The sequence below is a fragment of the Nicotiana tabacum genome, chromosome 16, assembly GCF_000715075.1.
Source record: "Nicotiana tabacum cultivar K326 chromosome 16, ASM71507v2, whole genome shotgun sequence".
NCBI lineage: Eukaryota > Viridiplantae > Streptophyta > Magnoliopsida > Solanales > Solanaceae > Nicotiana > Nicotiana tabacum.
In genome coordinates this window covers 64,892,718-64,915,977 of record NC_134095.1, presented here as the reverse complement: position 1 = coordinate 64,915,977, position 23,260 = coordinate 64,892,718, and the positions used below count along the sequence as shown (strand labels likewise).

General features: G+C 39.1%; 1 long non-coding RNA gene across 1 annotated transcript; it reads right to left on the bottom strand.

Moving 5' to 3' along the window:
• Window positions 1-16,706: 16,706 nt before the first annotated feature.
• Window positions 16,707-22,274, bottom strand: LOC142170697 (uncharacterized). The gene is made up of 2 exons (XR_012700077.1): window positions 21,762-22,274; window positions 16,707-20,240 (listed from the first exon to the last, which is right to left on the bottom strand). It is a non-coding gene; the product is annotated as an uncharacterized LOC142170697 (long non-coding RNA).
• Window positions 22,275-23,260: the final 986 nt, after the last annotated feature.

The following is a 23,260-nucleotide window of genomic DNA, read 5'->3' as shown; positions in this document are numbered from 1 at the left end:
AAGATTCGAAGAGCTGGGGCCTGATTCGAGGGGAGTTATGGTGATGGTTGGAAAGAGGAGGTCGAGGGGGTTCAGGGGTGTTAAGGTGGTGACCGGCGGCATCGTTGCCGCCGGGTTTCAGGTGAGAGGGAACTAGGGTGGCTAGGGTTTAGGGGGTGTCGTCTCAGAGACGATGATGAACAGGAAGGCGAGGGGGGGTTCTTGGTTAGGGGGTTGGGGTAACAATTTAGTTTATATAGGGGAGGGGTGGTCTGATCTTGACCGTTGGATCAGGTAAGATCTACGGCCCGGATCAATTCGTTTATCCAAACGGTGTCGTTTGTTTAGGTTGGGGAATGGGTCGGTTTCAGACGGGAGTGGGTCGGGTCATGGGGAGGGCCTGGGAACCATTAGATTTTAAACAATGAACGGTCCCGATTAAATACGATCATACGTCGCTGTTTGGTTTAATGAAAGAACTGAACTGGACCGTTGGATCTATTTGATCATCGGTTCAGATAAGAATACTAATACGGCGTCGTTTGATTGTCTGGCAATTACCTGGATGGGCACAATCAAAACGGCGTAGCTCTTGCCTTATACTACGTCGTTTGATGGTTTTTTGGGTTGGCAAATCTGGGCCGGGTAGGAGGTGTAACCTTTGGGCCTTATTTTCTTTTTAAAAACTGGCCCAGTCCGAATCCTTCTTTATTTTTTGAATTCTTTTCCTTTTTTAATTTTCACAATTCCTAAAAAAAATCTAAATACAACTACAAATATTAATATACACTTACAATAATTAACATACAAAACAAAGAAAAATTAAATCACCCAATGGCACATTAAAATGACAAAATTACAACAATTACATATTTTTGTGATTTTCTTTTTGTAAAACAAACCTGTTAATTCCTAAATTAAAAAAACTAAATCCTAAATGCACATACAACACATATTACATTATTATTTTTTTTTTGTATTTTTAAATGCATTAATAAAATTACACACGCACATATACCTATGCAAACAAACAGGAAATCCGTACAATATTTCCTAAAAATAACACATAATTAAAGAAAAGACCTAATTTCAGGAGTTATTTTGGAGTAATTCGTATGAGGCAAAAATTACGTGCTCACAGCTGCCCATCTTTGTCCGGAAACATGAAGAGTTTTCGTGCAAAGATAAAGTGAGCGGATACGAGCGATTTTTGCCTGTTTGAATACTTCGTGGGAAGCATTTTTTGAAAGATTTGACCGAACCTCTGCTTCAAAGATTTCCTACATATCCTTGGCTATAAAGGAATCAGGTCAATGTAGTTCGGGAAGTTTTGGTAGCTGGGAATACCATAGGACTGTGATGTTACTGTTGTTGCATGTTGCTTTTACTGCTTGCTGACCTCCTTATTACACCCTGCTTAAAGAAAAACAAAAAGCTAGACTCGACCATGGTATATGAATTACAAAATCTTATCTAGATCATGCCCTTGTGTCTCTTGTTGCTTTGATGTCTTGGTGACTCCTTTGGTATCTTTTGCTTCCGATTTGTCTCGTATTTTCTTCGGACTACCGATCTTGAACTGCTTGTTTGCTTTTTGTATTGTTTTTCTTCGATTCTTGTACTTCCTTCCTCTGCTTGGGGATTCTTTGTTGTTTCCCGTTGGGGATTCTGATCGGATCCCTCTACCTTATTGATTCCAAGTGTATTCCTCCATTATATGGGTGGGCTCCTGACTTCAACCAACAATGTCAAAAATAAATCGCCATTCTGTTCTTCAGGGGGGCTCCTGACCTCTTTTGAATTATATTCCCTTATTCTCCAAGTGTACGTCTGATTGCTGATACTTCAACTGTTCTTCCTTGTTCTCCAGGTGGACGCCTGCTTGCTGATATTTCAACTATTCTTCCTTGTTCTCCAGGTGGACGCTTGCTTGCTGTTATTTCAACTGTTCTTCCTTGTTCTCCAGGTGGACGCTTGCTTGCTGTTATTTCAACTGTTCTTCCTTGTTCTCCAGGTGGACGCCTGCTTGCTGATATTTCAACTGTTCTTCCTTGTTCTCCAGGTGGACGCCTGCTTGCTGATATTTCAACTGTTCTTCCTTGTTCTCCAGGTGGACGCCTGCTTGCTAATATTTCAACTGTTCTTCCTTGTTCTCCAGGTGGACGCTTGCTTGCTGATACTTCATTGCTCTTCCTTGTTCTCCAGGTGGACGCCTGCTTGCTGATATTTCAACTGTTCTTCCTTGTTCTCCAGGTGGACGCCTGCTTGCTGATATTTCAACTGTTCTTCCTTGTTCTCCAGGTGGACGCCTGCTTGCTGATATTTCAACTATTCTTCCTTGTTCTCCAAGTGGACGCCTGCTTGCTGATATTTCAACTGTTCTTCCTTGTTCTCCAGGTGGACGCTTGTTTGCTGATATTTCAACTGTTCTTCCTTGTTCTCCAGGTGGACGCCTGCTTGTTGTTATTTCAACTATTCTTCCTTGTTCTCCAGGTGGATGCCTGCTTGCTGATATTTCAACTGTTCTTCCTTGTTCTCCAGGTGGACGCCTGCTTGCTGATATTTTCACTGTTCTTCCTTGTTCTCCAGGTGGACGCCTGCTTGCTGATATTTCAACTGTTCTTCCTTGTTCTCCAGGTGGATGCCTGCTTGCTGATATTTCAACTGTTCTTCCTTGTTCTCCAGGTGGACGCCTTCTTGCTGATACTTCCATCACCGAGTGTTTCCTGAAACAAATATTGTTTTTGCCCCTGTTTCAAATCAAGGAAAATTTTGTTAGTTTAAGGCATGGTGGTTAGTTGTGGCATTGTCGCTGGGGGTGGGGTTTCTCTTTGTCTTGTTTTACTGCCTTGAAGCGGTTGAAAAGACTGTTTTGTCCTCATGATTGATCCTCAACCGTAGGATCCCCAACTGTTGTTTTCACTTCAAACCCTTTCAATCGTAATCATATGTCTCTCATGACATTACTGAACCACTTTTCTGATTCAACTTTTCTCACACCCATATCTTATTTTCATCCTATTACCTCCCGCCTATCATGGCCGTATTTTGCATTGTGCAATTTTGAATCTTGGTAGTATACCTTGACATTCCTTTTTATTTGCTTGGAACGAAACTTACCTCAAAACTTTAGAAGAGTAAGATTATTAGTGTCGAAACATGACGATTTTGACAATTAAGAATGAAAAGAAGAATCCAAATTTGGATGACTGTTGGAGATAGGAATGAGGAACTTATCTGATTGGAGTCACTGGCACCAATGATCAGGGTATGCATTTTGGATTAATCAGCCCAGTCTATTTAACCAATCTCCTTTTCAATTGTTTCACTTTGCTTTCCAAAATTTCCACAACCCAATTTTACTTTTTGCCAACTTACGGACCTTGTTTGAGTTGCAGTGCCTTAAAGAGTTTTCACCGACAAACCTCCCTCATTTGTTTATTTCTTAATTCCTTTTCGCCTTAATGGTGCCTGTGAAGGTTTTCACTAATAAGACTCTCTCATTTTACTTTCTCTCAGCTTCCGTCGTCTCATGGTGCCCGTGAGGGTTTTCACCTATAAGACTCTCTCATTTTCATCGCTTTTTCTTGTTTGGACCAGAGTGTTATGAATCACCTCCATTTGCTCGACTCGGCATTTTTCTATGATTGATCGAAAGGTCTTTTGGTATGTGGTTGGAATGAAAGGGTATCAAGAGTCAAAACAATTTTGATATGGGTTTAAAATTACAACTCTTGGAATCATTTTTCTTATTGCCAGCACAATTCCTGCCCCAGCTTCTTGCTTGGGGTCTTTTGATGTTTTATTTTATGCACATTATGCATATTATGCACCATATGATCGAGCCGTGAGGCGCCTACGTATCATCTTTGAGGAATCAGGGCAAACGTAGTTCACTACAATAATTTTTTTTATTTATATTTTTTTTTCATTTTTGATTCCAAAAGAGGGTAGGAAAGAAACAAATGTGGCTCAAAGGGGGAACAAAGGGTACAGTGTTTAGATAACAGAATAAATTGCCTTCGTCATTCCAATCTTCGAAATAATGCCAAATACAAACATTCAATAACTATACCAAAGAAAAATCATGCATAATATCTCTTTACTGCATCAGAGTTGATAGCCATGTCTATGCATTTTCCTTCAATATCTGTTAAACATAATGCACCATTGGACAATACTCTGGTCACAATGAACGGTCCTTGCCAGTTCGGGGAAAACTTGCCCTTTGCTTCAACCTGATGTGGAAGAATACGTTTCAACACCTGTTGACCCACTTCGAACTTTCGGGGACGCACCTTTTTGTTGTATGCTCTTGCTATTCTTCTTTGATACAATTGGCCATGACATACTGCTGCCAATCGTTTTTCATCAATCAAGTTTAACTGTTCCAAACGGGTTTTGACCCATTCATCATCATCAATCTTAGCTTCGGCGACGATCCGAAGGGAAGGAATCTCAACTTCTGCAGGAATTACCGCCTTAGTGCCATATACCAACAAATAGGGAGTTTCTCCTACCGAAGTGCGAACAGTAGTGCGATATCCCAACAATGCAAATGGTAATTTTTCGTGCCATTGTCTTGAACCTTCTACCATTTTCCGAAGTATCTTCTTTATGTTTTTGTTGGCTGCTTCGACTGCTCCATTCGCCTTGGGCCGATATGGGGTAGAATTGCAATGTATAATCTTAAACTATTGACATACCTCTCTCATTAAGTTACTGTTAAGATTAGCACCGTTATCTGTGATGACCACCTTTGGGATTCCGAATCGACATATGATATTTGAGTGAACAAAATCGACTACAGCTTTCTTGGTCACTGATTTGAATGTTTTGGCCTCAACCCATTTGGTGAAATAATCAATGGCTACCAGAATGAACCTGTGCCCATTGGATGCTGCCGACTCAATTGGTCCAATAATATCCATGCCCCAAGCGACGAAGGGCCATGGTGCCGACATTGTGTGCAACTCAGATGGTGGAGAATGAATCAAATCTCCGTGTATCTGGCATTGATGACATTTGCGCACAAAACTAATACAATCTCGCTCCATGGTAAGCCAATAGTAACTAGCTCGGAGAATTTTCTTTGCCAACACATATCCGCTCATGTGGGGTCCGCAGACTCCCGAATGTACTTCAGACATGACAGCCGTAGCTTGTCTAGCATCTATGCATCTTAATAATCCAAGGTCTGGTGTTCTTTTATACAAAACTCCTCCACTTAAGAAGAATCCATTTGCCAACCGTCTAATGGTTCTCTTTTGATCCCCTGTGGCTTGTGCTGGATATATCCCCATTCTGATATACTCCTTGATGTCGTGGAACCATGGTTCACCATCAAATTCTTCTTCAACCATGTTGCAGTAAGCGTGCTGATCGTGGACTTGAATATGCAGTGGATCCACATAAGCTTTGTCCGGATGGTGCAACATTGATGCCAGGGTAGCCAATGCATCGGCAACCTCGTTATGGATCCTTGGAATATGCCTGAACTCCACTGATCGAAACCGCTGACAAAGATCATGTAAACATTGTCGGTATGGTATGAGCTTCAAGTCTCGTGTTTCCCATTCTCCTTGAATTTGATGTACCAGAAGATCCGAATCTCCCAAGACCAAGATTTCCTGGATATCCATGTCTGCAGCTAGCCTTAACCCCAAAATACAAGCTTCATACTCAGCCATATTATTGGTGCAATAAAACCGAAGTTGAGCCGTAACAGGATAGTGATGCTCGGTTTCAGAAATAATCACAGCTCCTATCCCGACTCCTTTCATGTTAGCAGCCCCATCAAAGAAAAGTTTCCATCCAGGTTTTTCAATTTGCTCCATCTCACCGATATGCATTACTTCTTCATCGGGAAAATAAGTTCTCAATGGCTCGTACTCTTCGTCGACCGAGTTTTCGGCTAAATGATCGGCCAATGCTTGGGCTTTTATTGCAGTCCGAGTCACATAGATGATGTCAAATTCTGTGAGCAATATCTGCCACTTTGCAAGTCTCCCTGTTGGCATAGGCTTTTGAAAAATATATTTCAACGGATCCAGACGCGAAATGAGGTAAGTAGTGTAGGATGACAAATAGTGTTTCAATTTCTGAGCTACCCAAGTTAGGGCGCAACATGTCCTTTCCAGATGAGTGTACTTAACCTCATAAGCTGTGAACTTCTTGCTAAGGTAGTAGATGGCCTGTTCCTTTCTGCCGGTGATGTCATGTTGCCCCAGTACACAACCAAATGAATTTTCCAAGACTGTCAAGTAAAGAATCAAAGGTCTTCCTGGTTCTGGCGGAACCAGCACGGGTGGGTTTGACAAATATCCTTTTATCTTATCAAACGCTTCTTGACACTCATCAGTCTACTTGACCGCATCATCCTTCTTCAACAATTTGAAAATAGGTTCACAAGTTGTCGTGAGCTGAGCAATAAACCGGCTGATGTAATTCAACCTCCCTAACAAAATCATTACTTCAGTTTTGTTCCTTGGAGGTGGCAATTCTTGGATGGCTTTGACCTTTGATGGGTCTAACTCTATGCCTCGCCGACTGACTATGAATCCCAATAGCTTTTCAGATGGAACACCAAATGCGCACTTGGCAGGGTTAAGCTTGAGGTTGTACTTGCGAAGTCTCAGGAAGAATTTCCTTAAATCCCCAACGTGGTCGGCCTGATGCTTTGATTTTATGATCACATCGTCCACGTATACCTCAATCTCTTTATGTATCATATCATGAAACACCGTAGTCATTGCTCTCATGTAAGTTGCCCCGGCGTTCTTCAAACCAAATGGCATTACCCGGTAGCAATAAGTTTCTCATGGTGTGATGAATGCCATCTTTTTTGCATCTTCTTCATCCATTAGAATTTGATGATACCCGGCATAACAATCCACAAAAGATCCTATCTCATGCTTGGCACAATTATCGATCAAAATATGGATATTGGGTAATGGGAAGTTATCCTTTGGACTTGCTTTGTTGAGATTGCGGTAATCGACGCATACTCTAATCTTGCCGTCTTTCTTTGGCACAGGAACGACATTAGCCAACCAAACAGGATATCGAGTGACCCGAATGACCTTTGCATCCAACTGTTTGGTGATTTCTTCTTTAATTTTCACACTCATATCAGTCTTGAACTTCCTCAACTTTTGCTTGACAGGAGGCACCATTGGATCAGTGGGCAATTTGTGAACCAATAAATCAGTGCTCAAGCCTGGCATGTCATCATATGACCATGCAAAAACATCTTTGAATTCGATGAGTGTTTTAATTAACTCTTCCCGGATCTTTGGTTCGAGGTGGACACTTATTTTAGTTTCTCGGATATTATTTGTGTCTCCTAGATTGATGTCTTCGGTATCACTCAGGTTAGGTTTGGTTTTTTCTTCAAAATGAATTAACTCTTTACTAATCTCTTCGAAAGCCTCATCCTCATCATATTCTGATTCATAATCACAATATACTTCTTGAATTATTATTTCGGAATCAAATTGATTTTTAAGACTGGGCTGAGGATTCCTTATGCATGCCATATCACTAGAGCCAGCGTAAAAAGGACTGTACAGAAAAAAGAAGAAAAAGAAAAGAAAACTATCAGGAATGATAATGAAAAGGAAACTGTATTTCATTTGATGATGAAAGATAACAAGGTTTGCACACTTCAAACAAACTGTAAAATAAACATTTGGATTACAACCCTGAAGTAACCCAAACAAACTGAAGGAAAATCAAAATAAACTACCAAGACTCCTTTCGAATGGGGAGAGGAGTGGATTTCCAATTATTAAGCTTTGTCTCTGGCCCAACGAATTGAACTTCCGCGTTGCTAGAACCTTCACCGTTTTCCACTATGTTCACATCGTCAAATAGCTTTTCGAATCTTTCAATTAATTCCTCCTCAGGATTAATCATGGATTTATGAATTGTTGTTATCGGGTGATTTCTGGTACCGGACTTGACAAAAGACTTTGATAGATGTGGGACTGGCTTTGGAAGGACCCATGCCTTCTGTTTTGGCTTTCTGGCCTTTCTCACATCTGTGACAGTGGGTATGAATCCCAAACCAAATGTTCCCCAGTTCTCGGGAAGAGATACTGGTTGTATAATGCCTTGCAAAGATGAGCCCAAACCTTTGCCGGGTACAAAACCATTCTTCAACATTTCATAGGCTACCATGACTGATGCAGCGGTTATCTTTGGATTCGGAATGTATTTCCCCTCCGGAATTTTCTCTACCAACATTGTGTCGGAAAGCTGGTAAACCCATGGTCCCTGGTCATTTTCTATTCCCTCGACCGGTATAATGGCACTTTTGTGAGCATTTAAACTGTCTTCCCCATGCACAACTATTTCTTGTTTATACCATTCAAACTTGACCACCTGGTGTAGTGTTGATGGGACTGCTTTAGCAGCATGGATCCATGGTCGACCCAGTAGTAAATTATAAGAAACGGCTATATCCAACACCTGAAACTCCATTGTGAATTCAACTGGCCCTATTGTCAGCTCCAGCACTATGTTGCCAAATGAATCTCTGCTTCCACCGTCAAATCCCCGTACGCAAATACTATTCTTGTGGATTCTCTCCTCTTTTATTTTCAACTTGCTCAGAGTGGAGAGAGGGCAGATGTTTGTGCTTGACCCGTTGTCAACCAACACCCGGGTCACTACGGAGTTTTCACATTTCAAGGTGATGTAAAGAGCTCTGTTGTGCTCAGTACCTTCCACAGACAATTCGTCATCAGAAAATGTGATTCTGTTTGTCTCAAAGATTTTGTTGGCTATTTTTTCCAAGTGATTCACGGAGATCTTATCAGGAACGTATGCCTCATTCAAGATCTTCATTAAAGCTTGACGGTGCTCGTCCGAATGGATCAGTAATGACAATAATGAAATTTGAGCGGGCGTTCTTTTCAATTGTTCCACGATAGAATAGTCATGGAGCTTCATCTTTCTCAAGAATTCTTCAGCTTCTTCTTCAGTCACGACTTTCTTCATTGTTGTTGGATTATTTTTAGTTTTTCTTAACTCTTCGGGAGTAAAACATCTTCCCGAGCGAGTCAAGCCTTGCACTTCACAGAATTCTTCCTTGACTTATTTTCCTTTGTATATTATCATCACCCGTTCGTAGTTCCATGGAATAGCCTTGTTGTTGATCACTGGTAACTGGGTTACTGGCTTGATAATAACCCATCTACACGGGCTCCTTCCATGACTATGATGGGTTTGCTGGCCACCCCTGGTACAATCACTTTTGACCCTTCCTTCTTCGTGGCAACTTTGCTCGAAGATCCCTTCTCAACTACCACAGATGGCTTATCACCATTTTTGTTCTGCTTAGGTACCGACTTCTCCTATGCTAAATGTTCATCTGGCTTGGCTTCATATGACCGAATCATCATGACGGTTTGTGACGGCTTCTTTGTTTCCCCATCAGCCCGTACTATTTTTATTAGTATCAATCAGCTCTTGTATTGCATTTTTTAAATGCCAGCACTTTTCTGTATCATGGCCTGGTATACCAGAACAATACTCACAGCTAACGGTGCAGTCCAGATTCTTTGGAGGAGGATTTGGCAGCTTGGATTGTATCGGCCTTAGCATATTTAGCTACCTTAGCCTGTGGAACAGACTAGTGTAGGATTCTCCCAATGGAGTAAAGGTTTTATTTTTCTACAACCTTTCACCCCTGAGTGCTTGATTAAGCCTGAAACCTGGTCTGGGATAGGTTCGCGGATAAGGGTAGGTACTTGGTATGACAGGAGCACGCCAATGAGCGTGGGCAGGTGGCTGATTGTATGCTTGCGCATGGTTGACGGAAAAATAAGGTTCCGACGGGTGATAGTAGTGTTGGGGTGGGGTGAATTGTGGTGATAAGTTGGTTGGTGGGATCGATGTTGATTTTAGTAATGAGGTGAACCTCTGGATCCCGACCAAGTTCCTGAATCAACCATTGTCGCTTCCTCTCTTTTCTTCTTTCCAATCCCTCCTATCCGCCTTGAATAGCTTGAGTAGTTGCTTTAATAACCGAATAGCTCATGATTTTATTCGACTTGAGGCCTTCTTCCACCATTCCTCCCATCTTCACTACTTCGTTAAATGATTTTCCTACCGCTGAAACCAAATGGGCATAGTAAGTAGGTTCCAAGGCTTGTAGGAAGTAGTCTACCATCTCACTTTCCTTCATTGGGGGATCCACCCTTGCTGCCTGTTCCCTCCATCGGAAACCATACTCTCTAAAGCTTTCATTGTGCTTTTTCTCAAATTTTGTCAAGGATAGTCGATCTGGGATGATTTCCAGATTGTATTGGAAGTGACAAGCAAAGGCCTGTGCCAGGTCATCCCAGGTGTACCATCTCCCATGGTCTTGGCGGGTATACCACTCCAAAGCCGATCCGCTCAAACTTTGACTGAAGTAAGCCATTAATAATTCGTCTCGTCCCCCAGCTCCCCGCATCTTGCTGCAAAAACCCCTCAAGTGGGCTACTGGATCGCCGTGCCCGTTGTATAGGTCGAACTTGGGCATCTTGAAACTAGCTGGTAATTGCACATTTGGGAACAAACATAAGTCCTTGTAGGCCACACTGACCTGCCCTCCTGACCCTCGCATGTCTCGGAATGATTGTTCTAAGCTTTTGACCTTCCTGAACATCTCTTCTTGTTCGGTATTTTTGACTGGCTTGTCAATTTCTGTTGGGAGGTCAAAACGGGGAGTGAATGAATGGATTTCGGAAGCTTTGAAAGTGGGCTCCGGGGGGTAGTATTGGTTGTCCTGGGCCTGGAACATAGGCTCACTAGGAGATTTGTGGAATGTAGTTGGGGAAGGTGCTACAAAGACATGAGTTATTGGTGGAGGAGGGTATGGAACTGGTTTAGGAGGTGGAGACTGCGGTGTATGGGAGGTGGTACCCCGGTAGTGCTGGTAGATGGGAAAACTCGGTGATAGTTCAGTGGAAGGATTATCCTGAGTTTGGGCTAGTAATGGGGTGGAGGCAGGGTTAGCTGGGTAAGATGGGGGTGATTGTCCTGTATACCAAGCCCGATACATCTCGGCCATTTGTTGCTTAAGTTTAAGCATCTCTTCTTTCATTTTACCGACGTCCATCTCCTCTATCTCAATACCTGTGTCGACATCCGGGATAGACATGCTTTCGGGTATCGGTCCTTTTGATCCGGTGTGATAATGATAATATGCCAGTATACTCTTAGAAAAACTAACTGCTTGAATTCTGGAAATGAGCAAACTTGTTAGTTTTGAGAGTTTAATACATATATAATTACACGTTGAGATGCAATGTTCCTAGACAAATAACCCTTTTCTATTATGCATTTGCTCGGTTGCTTGTGTCATTCAAGCTTTTCTTGATCTTTCTTTTTATTGTCACTCACTCTTTATTTTATTCCTTCTTTTGATTGTAGTCGAATCTTATAGATATTGCCTACGTATCATGTCCCCGCATGAATCAGACCGTGCGTAGTTCCGGCGTAAAGCAATTGTCAACACTTTTATTTATTCTTGAAATAATACAAAGATGGAACGGACATTACATTTGGAAAAACATTATAAGAAAATGGTTTAAAAACTCGACACAAACCCAAATCAAACAAAAGACATAACTCTTAACAGCTGCGAACATGCTCCACTCCCCACTTTTGTTTTCAATCATTGGATCATCCGCTCACGGTGGAGCTTGACCCGACTGACCTTCTAGCGTACGATACATTCTTTCTAACTCCATTTCCAGATGACGGGCAAAAATAGGTGCATTCTCTATAAACCTTTCATAATCCATCCCTTGGCAGTTCACATAACTTTGAGAGGTGTAAACCGCCAAATCATGGATTTGTGCCCTGAAATCTTGGAGACGTTGGTCTTGGTTTAGTAGTTGTTGTTGGCGAGCGGTGGCTATATCTCTTATATGGTCTTCGCGAGCTAAAGCTGACTCTAATTGGGCTCGAAGTCTGGCCTGATCGAGTCTTGCCTGTGCTCTTTCTCTGTCGATGTCCGCGTGCTGATGTTCTCTATTGTACCTTCTCGCTTCTTCCAATTGTGCATGGAGTTGAGCTTCTGAATGTATCCAGCGGTCTTTCTCTTTCTTGAATTGTGCCCTGTCTTCTTCGGATTGCATTACTTGGCGTTCCTTTTTAGACTTGGCCTCCTCGTTTAATTGTATGATTCTTTCTTTAGCTTTGCCTAACGCCTTTTCGGTTTTTGCCAAAATGGAGTCATAATCTTGCATTTTTTCTAAAATATTGGCGATGATTTTTTGATCTTTCCAACTTCTCATTGGGGTTTCAGAAGCTTTCTTCATTTTTTGAAACTGAGCGTGAAGATTTTTATTTTCACAAGTCAGACTCTTCTTTTCACCTTCTGCTTCTTGTGCTTGTAAGTCTTTCTCCAAATTGAGGTTCCTCAGACTTTCCTTTAAGGCATGAATAGTTACTTTGTATCCCTTTTCCTTTTCTCCCCAAACCAATCGTTCTTGGATTTTATCGTTAAAGGTTTGAACATGGGGTCTTTTTATAGGCCTTCTCAGATCGGGTTCTGGTGCATCATCCACGCGGGATCGTTTCTCAAACCACCTTGCATATCCTGGATTTATCTCGCCCTTTGTAGTATCTGGAACTTGAGTATCATCTTTCAAGTATCGACATCCATTCCACATCTTCTGAATTAAAGCCTCGGGAAGAGTGGCTTCGGGGTGTAACTCGATCACTTGCATACTCAAATCCTCATCCTCAAGCACCACTTGGTATCTCCCTAGTTGTCTTAGAACTCTCTGTGGCGCATATGGCTGGACGCTTCTCAATCCCAATAGCAGCAAATAACTGTTCAAGGTTGACATGTGTATCACTTCTCTTACCGGGAGCCATCCCAAAGTCCACTCAATTTGACTTGTCGTTAAAGATCTTAGATGAGATACCCAGGCTTCCACCCCTTCTGGAGATTTATAATCTTTTATTCTTTCTTCATAACTCTCGATGAAATTATCATTGCTTGGACCATACTGCATGAACTTGGGGTGATGTTGGAGATGTTCAATCATCCACATTTGCAACAAAATTTTGCACCCTTCGAAGACCTTTGCCCCTGATTTACATAAAGTCAACGCCCGATAAATGTCTGAGAGAATGATCGGGGCAAGGGTGTGATTTTCCTTGGTAGTGAGGACCTGTACGACTTTCACTGTACGAATATCAATTATTCGTTCTTTGTTTGGGAAGACCATGATTCCCAGAAAAGCCACCATGAAAGCGAAGCGATGGTGAATCTGCCAGGTGTCTTTGTTCTGTTTGTTAGTAAGGCCCTTTTCATGAATTTCAAATCCGTCCGGCTTTCCAAACCTTGAATATAGGAAGTTGAAAGAACAACACCCTTTGACAACATTGCTTTTTCTGATTTGATTACTGATGTTCAGAAGACCAAAGAATCGATGCACTGAGGGAGCCTTTGGGAATATCAGATTTTGATTTCTTAAATCTCCGTCAAAACCAGCATATCTAGCTATCTCTTCTAATGTAGGAGTAAGCTCAAAATCAGAGAAATGAAAGACATTGTGAACAGGGTCCCAAAAAGTTACTAACGCCGCAATCAAATCATCACGTGGTTTAACTTTCATAATATCTGTGAGAGTTACCAAATGCTTAATGACCCATTTCTGACCATCTTCTCCTAACTCATGCCACCATATCTGAAGCCGAAATAGAAACTCATCTACATTTGCGAATGATGGGTTTTGGGTGGTGCTCATTTTGTATCTGCGATTAATTTTAACAAAATCAAGACTCCTTTTGAAAACAGATACTCATAAAAAGAAAATCATTTTTTTTTTCATTAAGCTGGTCAACATGCAAATCCGAGGCAAATGAATGCACAAGTAGCAAGTAGGATGCATCAGGATGGTCTTTTCATTTCGGGTTCACCTGTCCTAGACAGACCCAACCCCTGTGTTGAGTCTCCAAGGTCAAATGTATATGATGCAAATAGACGTTCCTACTAGAGATCCGGTACGAGGCTGAGTTATTCTAAGTGAAAAACCTGAGGCAGATTGTTCTAGACCTGGCTTACCCAAACGGACAGCTTGAGCCGAAATGGGGGCAACGTACCGGGAGCACGAAAGTCTACCCGGCCTAGTTACTTGTCCCAACTTCGTCTTATTTGGTATGACTTCTAACAGAAAGGTGGGCCACGCGCACGTGTGCACCATAAATTCAGAAGACTCAGAAAGAAGAAGGGTTTCGTAGCAGTTTTATATATACAATTCAGATAATATTAAAGCGGTAAAAAGCAACATTTAGTACATTAAGCATAAATATATGGAAAAATCAGATAACGAACAAAGCCAACTATAACAGTTATTTTAAGCTCGAATTCTTGAACCCTGAACTAGTGGTTCTGGGTTCACTTTTTTCCCCAGCAGAGTTGCCAGAGCTGTCACACCTCTCCTTTACACAACATTCCGGAGGGGGGGGGGGGTTGTGTAAAGAGAGTTTTTCCGATTAAAGGACAATCGAAACGGGATTCTTTATTAATTTCAGAGTCGCCACCTGGGATTTTTATGGCGTCCCAAGTCACCGGTTTTAATCCCGAATCGAGGAAAATATGACTCTGTTTGTCATTCTGCGAACCAGAAATCCGAGTAAGGAATTCTGTTAATCCGGGAGAAGGTGTTAGGCATTCCCGAATTCCGTGGTTCTAGCACGGTCGCTTAACCATTTTTATACTTGGCCTACTTATCTTGATTTACTAAATACATTATTTCTTGTTGCATGATTTTATTGCCGCTTTTGGTTAGATTGTTTACAATTATAGACCTTCCTTGAAGCGAATCACGCGTACGTATATTCGCATTATATTTTTTTATAAATGTAAAGAATCGTGCCACGCATACGTGTACACAATGAGATTGATAGCATTATTTATATTTTTATTATAAAAAGAATTTATGGCCGAAATTGCGCGTGCTTAAAATAAAATTACGAACATTCGTCACTCTTGTATAATTAAATAGTGAACTGCACATCTTGGGTTATATGAAGTAAATTAATATTATATCCTCTGGAAAAAAAACCCTTTTATTAAAAAAGTTTGCTCGAAGTTGCGCGAACGCATACTCCGAATTGTCTTTAGAAATGTAATCATGTCACGCGAACGTGTCCCCAATTACACAAAATATTGTTTATGGCAATATAAATTTTCTACAAATGTTTATTATGTCTATCTATTTTTAAATATGAAAGCCATGGGAAATCACCGAATGGAATGTCTCGAGATTTCTTTAAAAAAAAATCAAAATTTATTAGGTGTTGGCCACAAGTTATATTTTAAGCGTGTGAATTATATACCTCAAAACTATTCAAATTAAAAGAATTAATGAGATGAAAAATAAATAAATAACGTGCAACTAAAACTACTATTTTTATCGTGAATACGGTATATGTATTTTGTTTATGTATTTTTAGTACTTGATAATTATATGCACAAGTTATTTATTATTTTCCTAGCCTTAAGACTAAGTGTATATGTTTAAAAACTTACCAATTCGAATTACGTGTAAAACTAGAAAAAAAAAATTAATTGATAAGCAAACTAGTAGTTTTCGAAGAATTTCCATTATTCTACTCGGAGCGAACTCTACTTTGTATATCTTTGACTTAAAATGTTGCAATTAGTATTCATAAATCCGACCTTCTTCTACACAACTTGTTTTTAGTCCAAAGTTCTAATTATTTGGTTAGTTTACTTACGATGATTGAGTTTGGGATAGATAAAATCAAACCAATTTTTATCTCGGCTTATGCAAGCTATTTACAAATACTAAATCTATACTTTGTAAAAATCATTGACATTATTTTTATATACTATTTTTTAAGAAATGAGTTAATCGCATTCCTAAAATAAATGGGCCATTTGTTGTTAAGAAAGAGAACTAATCTACAAATTGATTTAATAAAATGACATTACATGTAACGTAAATACACATCTGAACCATCCGTAATATTCCAATATCTTAATCGTAACGAATTATATCGATTCACCTCTCACTTAGAGTTATCCGCATTATTAGGCCCTATTTTTGTATAAACGAGAATACTTATGTCAACTAGAATTAAACAATATCGGACTTGACGAAATTTACTAGCGTGGTTCCCCGATATTTTCATGTTACCAAGCGCTTAGTTAACATGGTCTAAATACAAAGTTTTAAGAATAGTCAACTTTCTACCAAATCCCCTGTCTCGACAATTCGAATATAACTACACTTAATGAGATTCTGAAATAAATAGAATTATTGCAAAGCTTATACTAACTTCAAAAGAGGATGATTAACTAATAGTTCTCATGTCAAGCGCAAGCTAATAGTTAACTAAAAAAAATTGAAACTCAACTAATGTCTTCAAATGAATAGCAGACATATTTGAAATTCCAGATTTCATTTCTCTATAATCTTGAAACTTTGCAGTATCATGAGTCTAAATATATACTTGGAAATGAGGGTAAAAGAGGTAGTATTCAGCAGTAGCAGCAAAAGAAGCCCAACAGCAGAAATAAAATACCAAACAATTCAGCAGATTTGAGCAAAACCGACAGAAACCGTGAAAACCAGACGAACAGTAGCAGAAATTTTAAGAAAATTTCAGATTCAATCAAACAGTATCACCAAACAAGCCCGGACAGATATGAGGAAACAATATTTCTGATTTTTCTTTCTTTCTTCTCTATTTTTCTGCTCTGTTTCTCTTTTCTGTGTGTGTGTGTGTGCTCTTTTTTCTGTTTTTCTTTTTCTGTTTTTCCCTTCTATCCTCTCTTTCTGTCTCTTTTTTTTCTCTCTCAGTATATCTCCTTCTCTCTGTCTATCAGTCCCAACACCCCTTCTTATACAACTTATTTCCCCTCTTCCAGCCTACTGCCCGGACCCCTTTTCCCCTTTTAAAATCAGAAATTTCCCACTTCCCTGATTTTCACTTTTAGTTCCACTAAGAAAACTTTTTCCCTTATTTTCAGCACTCCCAATTCCCTTTGTCCCCCATTATTGCATTAATTAATACCCTATTTTAACAAAGCACTAACACTAAAGTATTATCTTAACTGTTTCATTCCCAAATTGCCCCCTGAAAGTAATGAAATTACTGCCCTACCCACTCCCTTTCAACCTGCATTGAACCTCTCCAAACTATTCAAATCCAACAACTAACTGAATTCAATTAACTGCAACAACTATAACCAATTCAATGTGAACTCAAATGACCATTCAAACCAGGATGGATTTAAATCAGATCAAATGGCATCAACATAAGAACAATGATCCAGGGTAGCTAATAACTTCAGTTCAAGGAACTGAACATACCAACGGGCTCAATTCTAAGTTCAAATATAACAATGAACTCATTTTAGTACAACTTCAGAACATGAACGAGGCAAGAGGGGAAATAGACATGAATGAACCATAACTTAGACTATTATCAGGCTAATCTTAACATTCAAACGTCCTAGACCAATCGACAACATTTATTTGATCAATTACATAAATTATAGCATATAACAATTATAGCAAACAATAAACAAGTGAAAGAATTGGACAAAATAAAAAGTCCGTTGAAGATGAGCAGAATTGACTGATAGAAGATGGAAAACTAATAAAACTATACTAAACAGATACATAGATAAACAAAAATCATAAATATGGAATAAAAGAAAAAGGAAAATACCTCAGAACCTCAGAAATATTCCGACCCAGGCTCGAACTTGAATTTGGACACTTTGAGGTCGAACAGACTTTAATCGAAATATTCTCGATTGAGAATACCTCGATTAAGGTCTATTAGACCCCAATCTTTTATCTAATTTGGACAGACTCCATGGTTTGAATTTTTAGGGTTTTGTCTTTCTTCGGATTTGGGGTTCGAACATTTTTGGGCAGATTCGAAGGGAACCAAAGACAACTTAGGGGTGAAGGAGACCTAGGGGTTATTTGGTATGAATTTGGGACGAATCTGGACGAGTTCACGTTTGGCTCGAATCTTCAAATGAAGATTCGAGAAGCTCTGGGATGATTCGAACCAAACGGTTTGAAGATCTGTATTGGGGTTGGCTGGGAGGTCACTAGGTGTTAGTTTGGTGGTCATCGGAGACGGTCGTGTCCTCAGGCCCACCTTCGATTTAAGATTCGAAGAGCTGGGCCTGATTCGAGGAGAGTTATGGTGATGGTTGGAAAGAGGAGGTCGAGGGGGTTCAGGGGTGTTAAGGTGGTGACCGGCGGCGTCGTTGCCGCCGGGTTTCAGGTGAGAGGGAACTAGGGCGGCTAGGGTTTAGGGGGGTGTCGTCTCAGAGACGATGATGAACAGGAAGGCGAGGGGGGTGCTTGGTTAGGGGGCTAGGGTAAGAATTTAGTTTATATAGGGGAGGGGTGGTCTGATCTTGACCGTTGGATCAGGTAAGATCTACGGCCCGGATCAATTTATTTATCCAAACTGTGTCGTTTGTTTAGGTTGGGGGAATGGGTCGGTTTCAGGCGGGAGTGGGTCGGGTCATGGGGAGGGCCTGGGAACCATTAGATTTAAAACAATGAACGGTCCCGATTAAATACGATCATACGTCGCCATTTGGTTTAATGAAAGAACTGAACTGGACCGTTGGATCTATTTGATCAACGGTTTAGATAAGAATACCAATACGACGTCGTTTGATTGTCTGGCAATTACCTGGATGGGCACCATCAAAACGACATAGCTCTTGCCCTATACTACGTCGTTTGATGGTTTTTTGGGTTGGCAGATCTGGGCCGGGTAGGAGGTGTAACCTTTGGGCCTGATTTACTTTTAAAAACTGGCCCAGTCCGAATCCTTCTTTATTTTTTGAATTCTTTTCCTTTTTTAATTTTCACAATTCCTAAAAAAAATCTAAATACTACTACAAATATTAATTAACACTTACAATAATTAACATACAAAACAAACAAAAATTAAATCACCCAATGGCACATTAAAATGACAAAATTACAACAATTACATATTTTGTGATTTTCTTTTTGTAAAACAAACCTGTTAATTCCTAAATTAAAAAAACTAAATCCTAAACGCACATACAACACATATTACATTATTATTATTTTTTTCTTGTATTTTTATATGCATTAATAAAATTACACACGCACATATACCTATGCAAACAAACAGGAAATCCGTACAATATTTCCTAAAAATAACACATATTTAAAGAAAAGACCTAATTTTAGGAGTTATTTTGGAGTAATTCGTATGAGGCAAAAATCACGTGCTCACAAGCATTTTTGCAAAGAAAGACTTCTAAAGAAGAAAGTTTTTTTTTTGAATTTGTTTTTCTGGAATTTCGAAAGAAAAACTTCTAAAGAAGAAAGAAAATATTTTTGGAATTTTATTTTGAATTTATGAAAGTAATGCTTCTACAAAAAATAAATTTGAATTTTGAATTTTCTTTTCAATTTTGAAAGAAGAATGAAAATATTTTTGGATTTTTGGAAGAAATTAAAAGAAAATATATTTGTATAATTTAAAAAAAATAATTAGGGTCTAAAAGAAAGGCTTTCTAAAGAAGCAAGAAATGGAAAATATTTTTGGATTTTTTGAAAATTGGGGTCTAAAAAAAGACTTTTCTAAAGAGGAAATAAAGGAAAATATTTTTGAATTTTTTGAAAATTATGGGCGGGAACCGATGAGGTTTGCCTACGTATCTCACATCCGGTGAGAATCAGACCCGCGCAGTTCGCCTTTTTTGATGGAACAAGGAAACATGACTTTTGAAAACATTGGCTTTTATTTTTATTTTTCAAAATTTCGGTAGAGTTTCAGGATATTTCAAATACCTACCTCTCACTCTCTTTTCCTTTTTTCTTCTTTCTATTTTTTTTGATTTTCTTTCTTTTTTTTTTCCTTCCCTATTCTAGAAGTCAGTCAACATACAAGCCGAAACAGATAAATACGCAAGTAGCACGTAAGATGCATCAGGATGGTCTTTAAATTTCGGGTGCATTTGTCCTAGACGGACCCAACCCCTGTATTGAGTCCCCAAAGTCAAATGCACGTGATGCAAACAAGTGTTCCTACTAGGGATCCGGCATGAGACTGAGTTATTCTAAGCTAAAAACCTGGGTATATTGTTCTAGACTTGTGTACCTGAGCAGACAACTCGAGCCGAGGAGGGGCCTACGTACCAGGAACCAAAAGGCCATCCGTCTTTGTAACTTGTCCGAGCCTCTTTCTTATTTCAAGGTATGACACTAACAGAAAGAGGAGTCACGTCAGCATGCACATCCCCGAAGATAAGAAGAGAAGGGTTTCGTAACAGTTTATATACAGTTCAAATAATATCAAAGCGGTAAAAAACAACATTTAGCATATTAGGCACAAACATGTAAATAAAATCAGACAATAACTAAAGCCAAATATAACAACTATTCTAAGCTCGAATTCTTGAACCCTGAACTAGAAGTTCTGGGTTCTCATCCCCGACAGAGTCGCTAGAGCTGTCACACCTCCTTTTTATCTACCCCCTCGGAAGGAGTATAAGGGAGTTTTTTCCAATTTAAGTGACAATCGAAACGAGATTATTTATTTATTAAATTCAGAGTCGCCACTTGAGATAATTTTATGGTGTCCCAAGTCACCAGTTCAAATCCCGAATCGAGAAAAATATTGACTCTGTTTTACAGTCCGCGAACACAAAAATCCGGGTAAGGAATTCTGTTAACCCGGGAGGAGGTGTTAGGCATTCCCGGATTCCGTGGTTCTAGCACGGTCGCTCAACTGTTGTACTTGGCCTATTATCTGATTTTAATACATGTTTTAACCTATGGTTCAATTTTAACTTTATAACCGCTTTTATTTAAATATTTTTAGAAAGATTCAACGTCACCTAAAATGCATCTTGGACCACGTCACATAAATGCACCCGCGGTTCACGACACATTTTATCTAACATTGTTGAGATTTGGATTTGGGTCACATAAATGCACACCCGAGTTTAGGAAGGTAATTTTTAAAATAGCGCGCCTAAAGCAACTACGCACTTTCAAGTTTGCGAGGGCCATGGAAGATTCAACTAATGGTGCACCTCGATTTCTAAAGAGTTAAAATTAATTATCTGAGGGCCATAGATTATAAATATTTGTTTGGCATGGCACACCACAATTTATTTTAAAAGAACGTATTCAACTAAAGCCAACCACGGATGTTCATAATATTTCCTTTCTAAGCTAACTCAAGATTATTTCAAGGCCAAGAGTTATGAAATTATTATAAGGAAGCATGAAATAGATTAATTAGTCATGAAATAGTGGGCTAACTACATGTGTTTGAGCAAAATTGGGCCAGCATATGCATGAATGTGGACAGGGACGTCCTTATTCTTTTGGGCTTATAGCATCAAATACAGCTTAACCTTACTCACGAAACAAAATTATTCCTTTAGCCCAATAAACTAATTGTTCAAGGACTTGACTCAACAGACACCGGTCCCTTTCAAATTCTTATAGGCAATTAATACTAACAAATTTAACCAAAGTGAATTGTAACCATGAGGGATAAAATCAAAACTGTAGACAAAGAAAAAATTACGACGTCATTCATCAATATTATATGAAAAAATATAATCTAAAGAAATCACAAAAACAATGAAATCTAATTATATATAAAGGATGTCAAAAGCAGAACATCTTATGCTTAATCAAAATTCAGATATTATTCCAACTAAAAAAAGTATTTTTTTGAAATAAAGAACAAGGAAGGGATAGAGAATGAACCTTGAAATTGAATTTGAACCTTGATTAATCAATAATTTTGACAAGAGGAAATAAACAAGACCATGGAAAAACACCTCGCTCGGAACTCACGACGACGAAGTTCGAACAAGACCTCTCGAAATACCATTTGAACCCGGCTGGAAAAAGAAATCGTTGGCATGGTGGTGCAGGCTGATTTACACTGATCTTTTGGAGTTTTGGCGAGAGATTAGGGACTAATTTTAAGCCTATTTGCAGTTGGATTTTGGGGTTAAAGCTATGACTTTTCACAACTGAAATGGCTAAGAGATGGGTGGTGTCGAAGAATGGGGTTGAATTATTCACGGTCTTTGGTTCTGTATTTTTTGTTTGGAGAAGAAGTTGCTGTCTCTTTTTGTCTAAGTCTGAGGCGTTAGTCTCTTCTCTTAGGTTAGCTCCTTTTTTTGGCTGATCTCTTCTCAAAATGAAAGAAGATGGCTGATTTTCCTTCGATCTTCTTTTTAGAGAAACGGCGGATCCTGGGGTCTTTTCTGTGTAGGTCTATGTAGGGATTAGGTACTATTATATAAGGTAGGGATTAGGTTCGGGGTATGTGACTAGAAATTATGGGCTTGGTAATTATGGATTAGGTCCAAAAATTAGGCCTAAAGATGGGTTGCTCGAGCCCAAGTTTTATTCTTTCCTCGCGAACGAGATTAAAATACGATCTTATTTATTAATTAGTTCGACTTAAGTAAAACAAATATTAAAATAAGACTGATCGTTAAAATAAACTATTTTTTTTTGGTATTTTCAAGATTAAAAATGACTACAAAACATTAATGGAACAATTTTTGTAATTTTGATTTTTCTTGTAATAAAATAAAGTAAAAGAGTAAAAATGAGTTGAAATAGCTATATTAGGTCTAAAATAAATATTTACGTGCTAAATATAAAAATCTTGGGGAGGGTCAAAAATCACACATCTACAGTGGTTGCTTGCTGGTCACCTACAGATAAAGAGATGCTACGAACATGTATTTTTGCGAAAATTTAAACATGATGCAGATTCCCTTTGGACCATGAAAGTTGTCTTCAGACGGTTTAAGGATGACGTTTTCAGACCATGATGTCCTTGTCCATGAATTGTTTAGTGAGGGATTCGCAGGCCATGAAATGGTTGTAAGCACGTGATTTTTGCCTCACGGACGATCGCTCCAAAAGAAAATAAAAATAGTGACAGATGGTTTCGCTGTACAATTTTTCGATCTTTCCGTAACATGTGTTGTTGGTCATTTGTGGGTCTGTCCATTTTGCATCTAGTCATTATCAAACAAAAATACAAAAATATGTGTCAGTAAAAGAAAATTCAAAAAATAATATATATATCTGTGCGTCCTTCGTTCTAGGCTTTTAGTTAACTTACTTGAATATTTGGTGTTAATTGTGTTAAAATGTTCCATTGTTGTTTAGTTTTAATTTCATTATTTTATTGTCTATTATTTTATTTTTGAAAAATGAAACTAGAAAAAACAAAAAAA